Here is a 16,576-nt window from a genome sequence, read left to right as displayed (position 1 = left end):
TCACTATCAATACCCAGTCCCTGCCTTGTCCCCATATCCCTTGATTCCCCTATCCATCAGATATCTATCCAGCTCCTTCTTGAAAGCATCCAGAGAATTGGCCTCCACCGTCTTCCGAGGCAGTGCATTCCACACCTCCACAACTCTCTGGGAGAAGAAGCTCTTCCTCAACTCTGTTTTAAATAACTGACCTCTTATTCTCAATCCATGCCCTCTGGTACTGGACTCTCCCAACATCTGGAACATATTTCCTGCCTCAATCCTATCAAATCCTTTAATTATCTTAAACGTTTCAATCTTATCTTAAATGTTTCAATTTGATTTGCGAGCGGTAAATGATGTGGTAGAGGACTGGCCAGCGGTAGTCCCCAACCCACACACGCTTTTGACTAATGTTCCACCAGAAGCAAGTTACTTTTCAGTGATTGATTTGTGTTCAGCTTTCTTCAGCATTCCTCTAGCCGGCCAGTGTCAGTATCTGTTCGCATTTACTTACAGAGGTGCTCAGTATACCTATACCAGAATGCCGCAAGGGTTTAAACTTTCACCACACGTTTTTAATCAGGTGATGAAGGCAGACCTAGAGGGAATGCCATTGGAAAGTACATTGTTACAGTATGTGGATGACCTGTTGATTTGCTCCCACAGCGAGGAACAGTGTGAGCAGGACACTATAACTCTGTTAGAGAAGCTGGCGCACGGAGAACATAAAGTATCCAAAAAGAAACTGCGATTTTGCAAGCAGCAAGTGGAATACTTAGGCAGGGTAATATCCAAGGGAGTGAAGGTGATAGCACCAGATCAGATTGAGGCAATAACTAAGGCCCCAAAACCCCAGACTGTAGGGCAGATGATGACGTTTTTGGGAATGGCAGGGTACAGCTCAGATTGGATAGGAGAATATGCTGAGATTGTGGCACCTTTGAGAAAGATAATGAAAGAAGCAGGACATACAAATTTGAAGAACAGCTTACAGTGGAATGGAGAGGCGGAGATAGCTTTCAATACTATTAAGCAGGAATTGCAGTCAGCACCAGCATTAGCTTTGCCTGACTACGAGAAGGTTTTTCATTTGTATGTATCCAACTGACAGGAGGGTTATGTCACAGCGGTTCTAACACAAGAGACAGGCACAGGAAAAGCAAAGCAGCCGATAGCATACTACAGTACGAGACTAGTTGAGGTGGCTCAGGGGTATCCACCCTGTTATCAGGGATTGGCGGCGCTGTACTATGCTTATGAAAAGGCATCATCTGTAACCCTGGGCTATCCTGTGACTCTGTACACACACCACAAAGTAGCAGAATTGCTGGAAAGAGGGAAATTTGTACTGATGCCAGCCAGGATAGCAGCGTATCAGATGCTATTGACATTTCCAGATATAACTATACAGAGATGCACTACCAGTAATATAGCCGATTTTGTCCCTTTGGGCTATGAAGGAGAACCCCATGATTGTGTAGGGATGCAGATAAAAAAGTTCTGTTCGTAGATGGCTCTTGTTATAGGGATTATGATGGAAATCATGCAAGGTTCCCAGTAGTGCAGCAGGATCAGTCGAGCTATAAGATTATTAGGAAGGAGTCCTGTCCCCAACCGTGTTCCGCCCAACTAGCGGAAATCCAAGCCCTGACAGCTGTGTGTGAAATGATGGAAGGTGAGAAAGTAGACATCTATACTGATTCAACATATGCTCATGGAGTATGCCATTTGTTCGGGGCAGTGTGGAAGCAGAGAGGTTTTAAAAAAAGTAGTGGAGATCCTATACAACATTGTCAGCAAATTCTAGACTTAATAAAAGCCATAATGAAACCTAAAGCATTGGCTATAGTAAAATGCCAGGCACATAAAAAGGGAAATGATGTAATAACAAAGGGAAATCAAGCTGCGGACCAGGCAGCCAGAAAATCATCTGGGTGTACATTAGCTGTCATTGCCCCCCAGGTAAGCCTAACTCCAGAACCTGAGGTAGAGGACCTAATTGAAATACAAAGTAAGGCAACTTTGGCAGAACAGACAATGTGGAGACGTAGGGGGGGGGGCAAGCACAACCCCGAAGGCTTGTGGAGCATGGAAGACGGTTTGTTGATAGCGCCCACCGCTCTACTGACGATTCTGATTTCAGAAGCGCATGGGATTGACCATTGTGCAAGGGGGGGAAGTGATGAAGAAAATAAAGAAGGATGGTTTTTGGTCACCTTATTTACAGGCTTCAGTGGACTTTGTCTTGTCACAGTGCGAGGTATGCGCACAGAATGCAGGGTTCGGACATCAGTTATTTGACTGGTTAGAAAGGAGACTCGGAGGATGGGGAGCATGGATGACTAAAATGGCAATAACTGTCAGTATTGTATTGTTGAGCTGTGCGCTTGTGCTGTGCTGTTTTCTTCCTTGTCTCAAGTCTCTTGTAGTGCGTGCTGCAACCAAACAATTTCCAATACTCGTGGCAATTACTGAAGCAAGCTCAGTGGAGAAAGAAACACCGAAAATGTATCGTTACAGCCTACAACACCTGCAGGATGAACAAGAGCAAAACGACAGTGTGGGAGTAGATTGTAAGGGCTTCTGAGTTTTTTTCCCTGTCTCAGGTACAAAGGGACAGGTTTTTGGCTCAGCGGCCCAGGGTAACAGGGAGAGAATACTTTGAGGTCTTGGCGCAGAAAATTATAGTTAAACCCGAGATTTGGGAATAAGTGCTTGAGTTTATTGGGGCTTTTGTGCGTGGACTCTTAGTCTTCTTTCTCTCTGTCAAAGGGGGGGGGATATATTGGAGTATAAAAGTTACAACTTGCTATTTGCTAGAGAATGAAATCTTAGGAATGTAGAAAACAATGGTGTGTTAATAAGAGGAAGCTAAGAGATGTAAATTATATAGTCTGAGTTTGCTATTTGCTATGCATATACCCAATTTAGTAGGAGAATGAAATCTTAAGAATGTAGAAGACAATGGTGTGTTAATGAGAGGTAGCTAAAAGATGTAGATTAGAACAGGATTAAGTCAATGGGTAGAAACACTAGTGGCGGATGTACTTGTGATACGCAACTACAGACCGATTGGATATGCTAATACAACTAAACCAGGAGATTGCTATAAAAAATACTATGTCCAAGGATCGGTGGGCAATCAGCAACTAGCTCAATGACTGTCTCAGCTTTGATTTGCAAATTAAAGTTTAATACTTCTTGAAGAATTTTCTGCGTCTCCTGGTTGTTTGTGGGGAACGAGAAACCACGACACTAGCTGGTCTGCACATCTTCTGAGCACTCTACCAGGGATGTTTTCTGCTCCAGCAGCCTTCCGTGGGTTGACCCTGCACAGGGTTCTCACGTCGGCCACAGAGAGACACAGCACCTGGTCATTCGTAGGAGGGGTGGACTTCCTCACCGCCACGTCATTTTCCGCCTCAAACTAGGCATAGTTATTCAGCACATTTTGGACGGAGGCATCACCTGCACAGTCAGGTGATGTTGTCTTGTAATTGGTGATGTCCTCGATGCCCTTCCACATGTGCCGTGTGTCATCGCAGTCCTGGAAGTAACTGTGGATTAGCTGGGCATGTGCACGCTTTGCCCCTCTGATGGCTCGGGACAGTTTGGCCCGTGCTGTTGTTAAAGCTGCCTTGTCACCTGCTCTGAAGGCGTAGTCGCGGGACCTCAGCAGCGCACGTACCTCTGTGGTCAACCATGGCTTCTGGTTAGCGCATATAGTGATGGTCTTGGACATAGTAACATCATCAATGCACTTGCTGATGTAGCTGGTCACTGATGCTGTGTACTCCTCTAAGTTGGTAGAGTCGCCATCAGTTGCAGCCTCCCTGAACATGTGCCAGTCAGTGTGATCAAAGCAGTCTTGAAGAGCAGAGATGGCTCCTGCTGGCCAGGTTTTCACCTGCTTCTGAACTGGTCTGGAGCGCCTGGCGAGCGGTCTGTATGCTGGGATTAGCATAACAGAGTATCTGAGTATCCGAGGTGGGGGCAGGGCTCTGCCTAGTACGCGTTGGGATTGTTTGTGTAAATCAGGTCCAACACGTTCTCCCCCCTCATTGCAAAGTCCACATACTGATGGAATTTGGGGAGCACTGACTTAAGGTTCGCATGGTTAAATTCACCGGCGACAATAAACAGACCAGCAGGGTGTGCGTTCTGTATTTTGCTAATAGCCCCGTACAGTTCACAGGGCGGCTCCTTAGCATTAGCGCTGGGGGGAATGTAGACACCGAATATAAGGACAGAGGTGAATTCCCGTGACAAATAAAATGGTCTGCATCGAACTGCCACAAACTCCACTAATGATGAGCAGTGTCTGGAAACCAGCACAGAGTTCTTGCACCATTCCGTGTCGATATAAACACACACACCGCCTCCGCGGACCTTACCGGAGACAGCTGCATCTCTGTCCGAACGAAACAAAGCTAGTCCGTCTAGCTGGATGGCAGCATCCGAAATCCCATCAGTGAGCCATGTCTCTGTGAAGACATACGCAGAGCAAACTCTGTACTCCCGCCGAGTATTACGTTGGAGCCGGATGTAGTCCATTTTATTGTCCAGGGAGCGGACATCGGAGAGCAGAATGGACGGGAGAGCCGGCCAGCTAGGGTTTGCTTTTAGCCTGGCACGGACCCCTGCCCGTTTGCCTCGCTTCTCCTTCCTCGCACATCGCTTTCAACGTCTCCATCTCCGGCTCCCAGCATCAGGCAAGTCTGCGGATTGTAGGCCCGTTCCCCTCAGCAAGCTGACGTCGCGTAATTCAGCCAGCAGATTTTTGTGGAGGTTTGTTTTTGGGCCATCTCTGTATTGTAGTAGTAACTGGTGATGGTAGATAGCCGCTCTGTTATCCACGTGTCCTGATTGAAAATTGTGTATCAAACTTAAAATAGAAAATTAAATTGAAGTAACGCCAGGTCAGAAAGGCCACTGCTGCCGTGCCGCGCCACCTCATGAGGTTCAAACATCTAAGGAAGTGGAAAATATTCTGTCAAACTCTGGATAAAAGCATTTCCTCCACAATCTCCATCAGCACAGGAGCACCGCAGGGCTGTGTGCTTAGCCCCCTACTTTCCTCGGTTTACACTTATGACTGTGTGGCTAAGTACAGCACCAACACTATATACAAGTTTGCTGATAACACTACCCATGATGGGTCTGGCTGAGTCTACAACCCCCTGAAGCATGTGCATTGTTGCCCTCATACCAGTCAGAGCCTCTCCATGGTACTAGTCTTCGGTGACATATCAAATCTCCTCAATCTCCCAATGAAGTATAGACACTGGCATGCCTTCATTATGACTGCATCCTGTGAGATGTTGATGCACAGGAACTTAACTGCTCATCCTTACCACTGCTGACCCCTCAACGGGGATTGGTATGTGTTCTCCCAACTTGCCCTTTCTGAAGTCCACAGTCAGTTCCTTGACTTTGCTGATGTTGAGTGCAAGGTTATGCTGCTTCAGTGCCAAGCAATGTTACTAGCCAATGAATGGAACTTTTCCTGTAACTGTTATGTGGTTTGTGAGCATTAGCATCAAAATCATGTGTCTCAACAGAAGCTGTTGCTGTAGTTGGCCATTTTTTTCCAAGATGAAGACACAACAGCCGCATTAGCAATCCTCAAAAGGAATTGATCAAAATTGCTATTAAGAAGTTAGGTTTTATTTCTGTTTCTTTTTAGAGCTGAAAAAGTTGTGTTTCTAGTCACCCCACAGTAAATGTGTAGGCCACTGCAGTCCTAGCTGGTGACTATCTCATGAACTGATTTTTGGCTTGTTGGGAAAAAACAAATTAAGCGTTCTAGCATTGACTTCATTAGGCAAATGCAAATACAATAAAGTTCTTGTTACTATTTTCTTTTCTTCCTCCATTTGGAGCAATAAGCCATTTGCTCAGCAAAGTATCATTAAAGCCTTGTATTAAAATAATTCATAATTAGGATACCCATAAAAATCTATTTTATGGTGAACAAGAATAGGAAGATATTGTGACAATGTTTACATCAAAAACTATGTTGTTTTGTACCTGTTTCCATTACTTTGCGCCAGCAAATTTTTAGCCTCTATAAAAGTAGAATTCTCTGAACCATACTACTTATGAGTAAATTCTATCACCTGATAGAATATTCTTACATCCATTTATGTCACAAAAGAACATCAATGAAACAAAAAAATCCTACATTCATTGCCTTCAAGGTTGCCTTTATTGTACATCCATATTAAATTTCAATTAAATCAAAACATTCTCCGAACCATTGAATGTTTTTTTAGGCAATTTTCCTTTGAAAAGAAACGAGCATTATTTAAATATGCAAAGGCTCAGTACTGAGTACAACTGAATATTCCTTCTGTTCGTGGTTTGAAAGACAGATGTGTCATTTTGCATTAGTTACTGCAATTTTGTACTTATTACTTCATGATCAATTATGTCCAACCCAAGAAGACTTCTACAAACAGAAAAAGAAATGTGCTTTCTATCAAAGCATAAAAGAAGTTATGAAAAGAGAGTATCTTAGAAGTGAAGAATGAGTAACAAAGGTTGCCTGTAAATTTGATCTGAGTCCAACACTAAAGAAAACTTGAACTTTTACGAGCAACAGCACAATTATTTTGCAGCAGGATGGACAAATATCAAGTTGCCTCAACATTGTGAATAAGTATTCCTTCAGCTTACCCCAATGGGAGCTGGCTTTTGACAGAGGCACATTATTTACATTTGTGAATATTTATCGCAGCCATCAGTTAACTTACAACTTTCTAAGTGGTCCCCCTAATCAATAACAAGGTTGAATTTTTAAAATCAGAAATCAAATCCAGCAAAGCATGTGATCTGGATATTTGTGTTCATTTCATTGAAACTGTATGTTTATTTTTTAAATTATCAATTTAGATATAATAACAAATTCAATCAGTGTTGGAAATGTTCTCAATGTGGAGAGTGACATGGAGCTGCACTTGGTGTGAATATCCTTTCATCAGAACTTTCCCTGAATACATTTTCCAGTGAATCCCCTTCCCTTAACTCTTTTTGCTAACATTCCCAGCCTAATGACAAGCTTACTCACTTAGCAAATTACTCCCGTAATCTTCAAGTAGTACTTTAGTCTGCCAGAGTGACTAATTCTCATCCCTCCCACCCTTAACTCCACTCTACTTAGCCTCTAGTGTAGTTTTCTCTTATGCAATAGATTGGGAATTATTTTAATTTTGATTAAATTTGATGCCTTGATAAGAAGCTGGTATGTATTAAGAAGATAGCCTGCATACTTAAATGAAGATAGGTAAAGCCAATTTCTATTTTAATAATGCCATCTTTCTGATACTTATTTAGTTTGAGTTTTGGTTTTATCCCTTCAATATCACCTAGTAAAAATAATATTGGATTATGAGGAAATTGTGTTCCTGTAATTTGTTCCAGTAAAAGTCTTAAATTTGTCCAAAAAGGTTGAATTTTAGAGCAAGACCATGTCGAATGTAAAAAAGTACCAGTTTCCTGGTTACATCGGAAACACTGATCCGATAAATAAGTATCAGAAAGAATTTATAAAAATTGCACTGGCAGTAGCCAAAAAAGCTATTGCAGTTACTTGGAAATCGGATACACATTTAAGTATAGATTCTTGGAAGAAAGAAATCTATGGTTGTATTCCATTAGAAAAAATTACTTATAATTTAAGAGATAAATATGAAACATTTTTGAAAATTTGGAGCCCTTATTTACAAAAGACAGGATTAAATATATAGATGTTTTGAAGATGAAACAATTGGTTATTAGGGGAAAGAAATAAATATACATATTAAAATTATTACAAATTCCATGGAGCATGTGGAGATCTTCCAACCACCAGGCATTCTTTCTTTCTTTCTTTTTTTTCTATGGGGCAGTTAGGGGGGAGGGGTTAAGGGGAGGGGGTATGGGTTATATACATTGTTTTTTCATACTTTGCAATCATTTAAAAATGTAATAAAAAATTATTAAAAAAAAAATAATGCCATCTTACAAAAAAGTACTGCTCTCAATCAGAATCAAGTTTTAATATCACTGACATATGTTGTGAAATTTGTTGTTTTGCAGTACAATACATTGCAAGACATAATAACAAAACTATAAATTACAAGAAGTATATGTAAAAAAAGAAAAATAAAAGAAATATGCAGTGTAAAAAGAGAGGGGCAAAACAATGAGTTTCATGGGTTCACTGTCCATTCACAAATCTGATGGTGGAGGGGAAGAAACTGTTTCTGAAGCATTAAGTGTGTGTCTTCAGGCTCCTGTACCTCCTCCTTGATGGCAGCAATGAGAAAAGGACATGCCCTATGTGATGGGGTCCTTAATGATGGATGCCACCTCTTTGAAGTATCACCATGTGAAGGTGACCTGGATGCTGTGAGGCTAGTGCCTATGATGGAGCAGGCTGAGTTTACAACTTTCTGCAGCTTTTTCTGATCCTATACCAGATGGTGATGCATTCAGTTAGAATGCTTTCCATGGTACATATGTAGAAATTTGTGAGTTTCTCTTGTGACATACAAATTCTCCTCAAACTTGCAATGAAATATAACTGCTGTTGTGCGCCCTTTGTAATTGTATTAATATGCTGAGCTCAGGATAGATCATCAGAGATGTTGACACTGAGGAATGTGAATTTGCTCACCATTTCCACTTCTGACCTCCCACTGAGGACTGCTGTATGATCCCTCAACTTACCCTTCCTGCCAAGTGGAGAACCAGTGAGTGTACTGTAGACCTATTGAGGCAATAGGCAAATTGCATTGAGTCCAGGTCCTTACTTAATCGGGAGTTGATTCTAACCATGACCAACCTCTCAAAGCACTGGGCAATAATATTTGAGGCAGTTCACCTTGCTCTTCTTGGGCATTGGTATCCAGGGAAATATATAAAACACAAAATAATTGATTGCATAAGTATTCATCCCATTTAATATGACTTACTAAATCATCAGTGGTGTAGCCAATTGGTGATTAGCTAAATGGAGGTAAGTGGGTAACAGTCAGGAGAGGGAAGGGCAAGAGTCAGACACTAGAGAGCACCCGATGGCTGTTCCGCTTAACAATAAGTACTCCTGCTGGAGTACTGTTGGTGGGACAACCTACCTGAGGGAAGCAACAGTGGCCGCTCCTCTGGCACAGAGTTCAGCCCTGTGGCTCAGAAGGGTAGGGGAAGGAAGATGATGGCAGCAGTAATAGGGGACTCTTTAGTTAGGGAGTCAGACAGGTGATTCTGTGGACTCAGGAAAGAAACACGGATGGTAGTTTGCCTCCCAGGTGCCAGGGTTGGGAATGTTTCTGATCGCACACATGATATCCTGAAGTGGGAAGGTGAACAGTCAGAGGTTGTGGTACAAAAATGATGGGTTGCTCTTGAATCTGAGGGGACCAATATCCCAGCAGGGAGGTTTGCTAAGGCTATTGGGAGGAGTTTAAACGAGACTTGCTGGGGGGTGGGAACTGAACTGAAGAGTTGGTGGGAGGGGCAGTTGGCTCACAAATAGAGAAAGTGCGAGAGGGAGGATAGGCAGGTGATAGAGAAAGGACACGCTCGGACCGATGGTTTGAGATGTGTCTATTTTAATGCAAGAAGCATCATGAACAAAGCGGATGAGCTTAGAGTGTGGATCAGTACTTGGAGCTGTGATGCTGTGGCCATTACAGAGATTTGGATGGCTCAGGGGCAGGAATGGCTACTTCGAGTGCCAGGCTTTAAGATGTTTCAGAAAGGACAGGGAGGGAGGCAAAAGAGGTGGGGCATGGCACTACTGATCAGAGGAAGCCATGGAGGGATTGTCTACTGAGTCTCAGTGGGTAGAAATTAGGAACAGGAAGGGGTCAATAGGTTAACTGGGTGTTTTTTATAGGCTACCTAATAGTAACAGGGACATCGAGGAGCAGATAGGGAGACAGATTCTGGAAAGGTGTAATAATAACAGGGTTGACGTGGTGGGAGATATTAATTTCTCAACTATTGAATGGTATCTTCCTAGAGCAAGGAATTTAGATGGGACGGAGTTTGTTACGTGTGTTCAGGAAGATTTCCTGACACAATATGTAGATAAGCCTAAAAAAGGAGAGGCTGTACTTCATCTGGTATTGGGAAATAAACTTGGTCAGGTGTCAGATCTCTCAGTGAGAGAGCATTTTGGAGATAGTGATCACAATTCTATCTCCTTTACCATAGCATTGGAGAGGGATAGGAACAGACAAGTTAGGAAAGTGCTTAATTGGAGTAAGGGGAAATATGAAGCTATCAGGCAGGAACTTGGAAGCATAAATTGGGAACAGATGTTCTCAGGAAAATGTACGGCAGAAATGTAGCAAATGTTCAGGGGATATTTGTGTAAAGTTCTGTATAGGTATGTTTCAATGAGACAGGGCATAGGAACCATGGTGTACAAAGGCTGTTGAAAATCTAATCAAGAAGAAAAGAAAAGCTTACAAAAGGTTCAAAAAGCTAGGTAATGATAGAGATCTAGAAAATTATAAGGCTAGCAGGAAGGAGCTTTAGAATGAAATTAGGAGAGCCTGAAAGGGCCATGAAAAGGCCTTGGCAAGCAGGATTAAAAAAAACCCCAAAGCATTCTACAAGTATGTGAAGAGCAAGAGGATAAGACATGAAAGAATAGGACCAATCAAGTGTGATAGTGGAAAAGTGTATATGGAATCAGAGGAGATAGCAGAGGTACTTAATGAGTACTTTGCTTCAGTACTCACTGCGGAAAAGGATCTTGGCAATTGTAGGGATGACTTACAGTGGATTGAAAAGCTCGGACATATAGACATTAAGAAAGAGGATGTGCTGGAGCTTTTCGAAAGCATCAAGTTGGATAAGTCACTGGGACAGATGAGATGTATCCCAGGGTACTGTGGGAGGTGAGGGTGGAGATTGCTGCGCCTCTGGCAATGATCTTTGCATCATCAATAGAGATGGGAGAGGTTCCGAAGAACTGGAGGGATGCAGATGTTGTTCCCTTATTCGAAAAAGGGGGTAGAGATAGCCCAGAAAATTATAGACCAATGAGTCTTACTTCAGTGATGGTAAGTTGAGGGAAAAGATCCTGAGAATCAGGACTTATGAACATTTGGAGAGGCATTTGTCAAAGAACATTTTGTCAAAGGCAGGTCATGCCTTATGAGCCTGATTAAATTTTTTGAGGATGTGACTAAAGACATTGATGAAGATAAAGCAGTAGATGTAGTGTATATGGATTTCAGCAAGGCATTTGATAAGGTACACCTTGCAAGGCTTATTCAGAAAGTAAGGAGGTGTGGGATTCAAGGGGATATTGCTTTGTGGATCCAGAACTGGCTTGCCCACAGAAGGCAAAGAATGGTTGTAGACGGGTCATATTCTGCATGGAGGCCGGTGACCAGTGATGTGCCTCAGGGATCTGTTCTGGGACCCCTTCTCTTCGTGATTTTTATAAATGAGCTGGATGAGGAAGTGGAAGGATGGGTTAGTAAATTTGCTGATGACAAAAAGTTGTTGTGGATAGTGTGCAGGGCTGTCAAATGTTACAGCGGGACATTGATAGGGTACAAAACTGGGCTGAGAAGTGGCAGATGGAGATCAACCCAGATAAGTGTGAGGTGGTTCATTTTGGTAGGTCAAATATGATGGCAGAATATACTATTAATGGTAAAACTCTTGGCAGTGTGAAGGATCAGAGGGATCTTGGGGTCGGAGTCCATAGGACACTCAAAGCTGCTGCACAGGTTGACTCTGTGGTTATGAAGGCATACGGTGTATTGGCCTTTATCAACCATGGGATTAAGTTTAAGAGCTGAGAGGTAATGTTACAGCTATGTAGGACCCTGGTCAGACCCCACTTGGAGTACTGTGCTCAGTTCTGGTCACCTCATTGCAGGAAGGATGTGGATACCATAGAAAGGGTGCAGAGGAAATTTACAAGGATGCTGCCTGGATTGGGGAGTGTGCCTTATGAGAATAGGTTGAGTGAGCTTGGCCTTTTCTCCTTGGAGTGACAGAGGATAAGAGGTGACCTGATAGAAGTGTATAAGATGATGAGAGGCATTGATCGTGTGGATAGTCAGAGGCATTTTCCCAAGGTTGAAATGGTTAACACAAGAGGGTACTGTTGCTTGGAAGTAGGTACAGAGGAGATGTCAGGAGTAAGTTTTTTACTCAGAGTGGTGAGTGCTTGGAATGGGCTGCCAGCAATGGTGGTGGAGGCAGATACAAAAGGGTCTTTTGAGAGACTCCTGGATAGGTACATGGAGCTTAGAAAAATAGAGGGCTATGTGTAACCCTAAGTAATTACTAAAGTAAGTACATGTTCGGCACAGCATTGTGGGTTGAAGGGCCTGTACTGTGCTGTAGGTTTTCTATGTTTCTATAAATCAGAGCAAAGTGGGGTTCGATGGGAATTCCAAGTAAGATATCATTCCTGGTCCAAAGCCAGTAAATCATCAGGAAATCAGGGCTGACAAAGGATTAAGTCTATGGTTGAAGAAAGCTCAACAAAGATATGTAAACCACATGTTGAATGTGTGAACCCCATGTGGAAAGCTTTATTGCTGTTAGCAAAGGAGGTTATCGAGCTGGAGAGGTTGTGCACCTGAGCTGACAGTTGGTTAACTCTGTGGCATTTTGTTGCAGTGATAGGGTACGAACAGTACCGAGTGTTGCAACTTCCCATCCATCTTGTACGGGTCAGCAGAGTAAGCCAGATGTCCTTGGCTTACCAAATGGATATGATTCTTTTAAACACTTGTTATTTACAGTATCTGAGAGAATTTGTGTGGCAGTTAGGTTGTGCTTTAATACATCCATGTTGTTTTGGGCCCTTCTGTCCATGTACCGTCCTCCCACTTGCCCAGTTGTGGCACTACTCTGCTCTCCTTTCATCAGCCTAAATCTCTTATTGTGTTTCCTTAATCATAATCAGGTTTAATATCACCAGCATATGTTGTGAAATCCACTGTTTGCTGCAGCAGTATAGTTCAATATATAATGACAACAACTACAAGTTACTATATATAGAATTAAATAAATACAGTAGTGCAAAAAGAGAACACTAAAAAGAAGAAAGTGAAGTAGCGTACATGGAATTCAGAAATCTAATGGGAGATGGGTAGAAGTTTTTACTAAAACATTGAGCATGTCTCTTCGGGCTCCTGTACTGAGTCCTTGATGGTAGAAACAAGAAAAGGGCATGTCCTGGGTGATGGAGTCCTTAAAGATGGATGCAGCCGTTTTGAGGCATTGCCTTTAGAAGATGTCCTTGATGCTGGGGACGCTAGTGCCCATGACGGAGCTGGCTGAACTTGCAACTTCCTGCAGCTTTTTCAGATGCTTTGCAGGGGCCCCTCCATGCCAGACGGTGATGCAGCCATTTAGAATGCTCCCCACAAATCTCCTCAAACTCCTCATGAAATACAGCCATTGTTGTTCCTTCTTTGAATCTGCATCAATATGTTGGGCTCAGGATAGATTTTCAGAGATGTAGACAATCTGGAACTTGAAAAGGCTCATCCTTTCCACTGTTAATCCCTCAATAAAGAGTGTTGTGTGTTCCCTCGACATCCCCTTCCTGAAGTCCACAATCAATTCCTGACATTGAGTGCAAGGTTTTGTTGCGAGACCACTCAACCAGCAGATCTCTCTCACTTTTGCACACCTCCTTGTCATCATCTGAAACAATAGTCGTGTCATGGGCAAACTTATAGTTGGCATTGAACTGTGCCTAGCTGCTCTGTTGTGGGTGTAGAGAGAGTAGAGTAGTGGACTAAGCAAACATCGTTGAGGTGTGCCTGGGTTGATTGTCAGTGAGGAGGAGATGTTATTTCCAATCTGCACTGACTGGTCTCCTGATGAGGAAATCAGGATCCAATTGCAGAGGAAGGTACAGAGATCCAGGCTTTGGAGCTTGTTGATCAATACTGAGGGTATGATGGTGTGGAACGCTGAGCCAATGACGGATCAATAAACAGCAGCCTTACATAGATATTACTATTGTTCAGCTGGTCCAAGGCCAAGTGGAGGACTAGTACGATCCCATCTGCTGTAGACCTATCGTGGCAATAGGTCCTTAGGCAGGAGTTGATTCTGGCCATGATCAGCTTTCAAACCACTTCATCACAGTAGATGTGAGTGCAGGTGGATGATCACCTTTGAGGCAGCTCGCACTACTCTCCTTGGGCACTGGTTTGATTGTTGCACTTTTGAAGCAGGTGGCATCAGTAGGGATTGAAGATGTCTTTGAACGCTTTCGCCAGGTGGCTGACACAGGTTTTCATTGCCCTTCCAGGTACACCTTGCAATGGTTCACCCTTTTGAAAGATGTTCTGGTGTTGGCCTCAGTGACGGAGATCACAGGGTGACCAGATGCTGCAGGTAGTCACATAGGAGTGGTTGTATTCTCCTTTTCAAAGCAAGCATAAAGGGCGTTGACCTCACCTGGAAGTGAAACATCACAGCTGGTCATGACTATAGGTTGCACTTTGTAGGAAGTAATGGCTTGAAAACCTCGCCAGAGCTGGTGTGCATCTGATTCGGTCTCCCTAATATACAATTAGCTCATGCACAAGCAATAGTGCAAGTAACTCTACATTGTTTGCCATACTGGTTCCATTCACTGACATTGGAGGGGCTGCTGGTTCCAGTCAATATCGTTGGAGGGGCTGCTGGTTCCAGTTACTGCTGTTGGAGGGGCTGCTGGTTCCAGTCACTGACATTGGAGGGGCTGCTGGTTCCAGTCACTACTGTTGGAGGGGCTGCTGGTTCCAGTCACTGATGTTGGAGGGGCTACTGGTTCCAGTCACTGCTGTTGGAGGTGCTGCTGGTTCCAGTTTGTGCTGTTGGAGGGGCTGCTGGTTCCAGTCAGTGACATTGGAGGGGCTGCTGGTTCCAGTCACTGACATTGGAGGGGCTGCTGGTTCCAGTTACTGCTGTTGGAGGGGCTGCTGGTTCCAGTCACTGACATTGGAGGGGCTGCTGGTTCCAGTCACTGCTGTTGGAGGGGCTGCTGGTTTCAGACACTGCTGTTGGAGGGGCTGCTGGTTCCAGTCACTGCTGTTGGAGGGGCTGCTGGTTCCAGTCACTGACGTTGGAGGGGCTGCTGGTTCCAGTCACTGACATTGGAGGGGCTGCTGGTTCCAGTCACTGCTGTTGGAGGGGCTGCTGGTTCCAGTCACTACTGTTGGAGGGGCTGCTGGTTCCAGTCACTGACGTTGGAGGGGCTACTGGTTCCAGTCACTGCTGTTGGAGGTGCTGCTGGTTCCAGTTTGTGCTGTTGGAGGGGCTGCTGGTTCCAGTCAGTGACATTGGAGGGGCTGCTGGTTCCAGTCACTGACGTTGGAGGGGCTGCTGGTTCCAGTTTGTGCTGTTGGAGGTGCTGCTGGTTCCAGTTTGTGCTGTTGGAGGGGCTGCTGGTTCCAGTCACTGACGTTGGAGGGGCTGCTGGTTCCAGTCACTGACATTGGAGGGGCTGCTGTTTCCAGTTTGTGCTGTTGGATGTGCTGCTGGTTCCAGTCACTGCTGTTGGGGGTGCTGCTGGTTCCAGTCACTGACATTGGAGGGGCTGCTGGTTCCAGTCACTGACATTGGAGGGGCTACTGGTTCCAGTCACTGACATTGGAGGGGCTGCTGGTTCCAGTCACTACTGTTGGAGGGGCTGCTGGTTCCAGTCACTGACATTGGAGGGGCTGCTGGTTCCAGTAACTGACATTGGAGGGGCTGCTGGTTCCAGTCACTGACATTGGAGGGGCTACTGGTTCCAGTCACTGACATTGGAGGGGCTGCTGGTTCCAGTCACTACTGTTGGAGGGGCTGCTGGTTCCAGTTTGTGCTGTTGGAGGGGCTGCTGGTTCCAGTCACTGACACTGGAGGGGCTGCTGGTTCCAGTAACTGACATTGGAGGGGCTGCTGGTTCCAGTCACTGCAGTTGGAGGGGCTGCTGGTTCCAGTCACTGACATTGGAGGGGCTGCTGGTTCCAGTCACTGCTGTTGGAGGGGCTGCTGGTTCCAGTCACTACTGTTGGAGGGGCTGCTGGTTCCAGTCACTGACGTTGGAGGGGCTACTGGTTCCAGTCACTGCTGTTGGAGGTGCTGCTGGTTCCAGTTTGTGCTGTTGGAGGGGCTGCTGGTTCCAGTCAGTGACATTGGAGGGGCTGCTGGTTCCAGTCACTGACGTTGGAGGGGCTGCTGGTTCCAGTCACTGCTGTTGGAGGTGCTGCTGGTTCCAGTTTGTGCTGTTGGAGGGGCTGCTGGTTCCAGTCACTGACGTTGGAGGGGCTGCTGGTTCCAGTCACTGACATTGGAGGGGCTGCTGTTTCCAGTTTGTGCTGTTGGATGTGCTGCTGGTTCCAGTCACTGCTGTTGGGGGTGCTGCTGGTTCCAGTCACTGACATTGGAGGGGCTGCTGGTTCCAGTCACTGACATTGGAGGGGCTGCTGGTTCCAGTCAATATCGTTGGAGGGGCTGCTGGTTCCAGTTACTGCTGTTGGAGGGGCTGCTGGTTCCAGTCACTGACATTGGAGGGGCTGCTGGTTCCAGTCACTACTGTTGGAGGGGCTGCTGGTTCCAGTCACTGATGTTGGAGGGGCTACTGGTT

At 44.8% G+C, this 16,576-nt stretch overlaps 1 protein-coding gene across 1 annotated transcript in view; it reads left to right on the top strand.

The window, feature by feature from the left end:
* The window catches only part of kcnh8 (potassium voltage-gated channel, subfamily H (eag-related), member 8), a 439,093-nt gene that overhangs the window by 250,912 nt on the left and 171,605 nt on the right, over window positions 1–16,576 (top strand). The window lies entirely within an intron of this gene.

The sequence above is a fragment of the Hypanus sabinus genome, chromosome 6, assembly GCF_030144855.1.
Source record: "Hypanus sabinus isolate sHypSab1 chromosome 6, sHypSab1.hap1, whole genome shotgun sequence".
Taxonomy (NCBI): Eukaryota; Metazoa; Chordata; class Chondrichthyes; order Myliobatiformes; family Dasyatidae; genus Hypanus; species Hypanus sabinus.
This window is presented reverse-complemented; position numbering and strand designations above follow the sequence as displayed.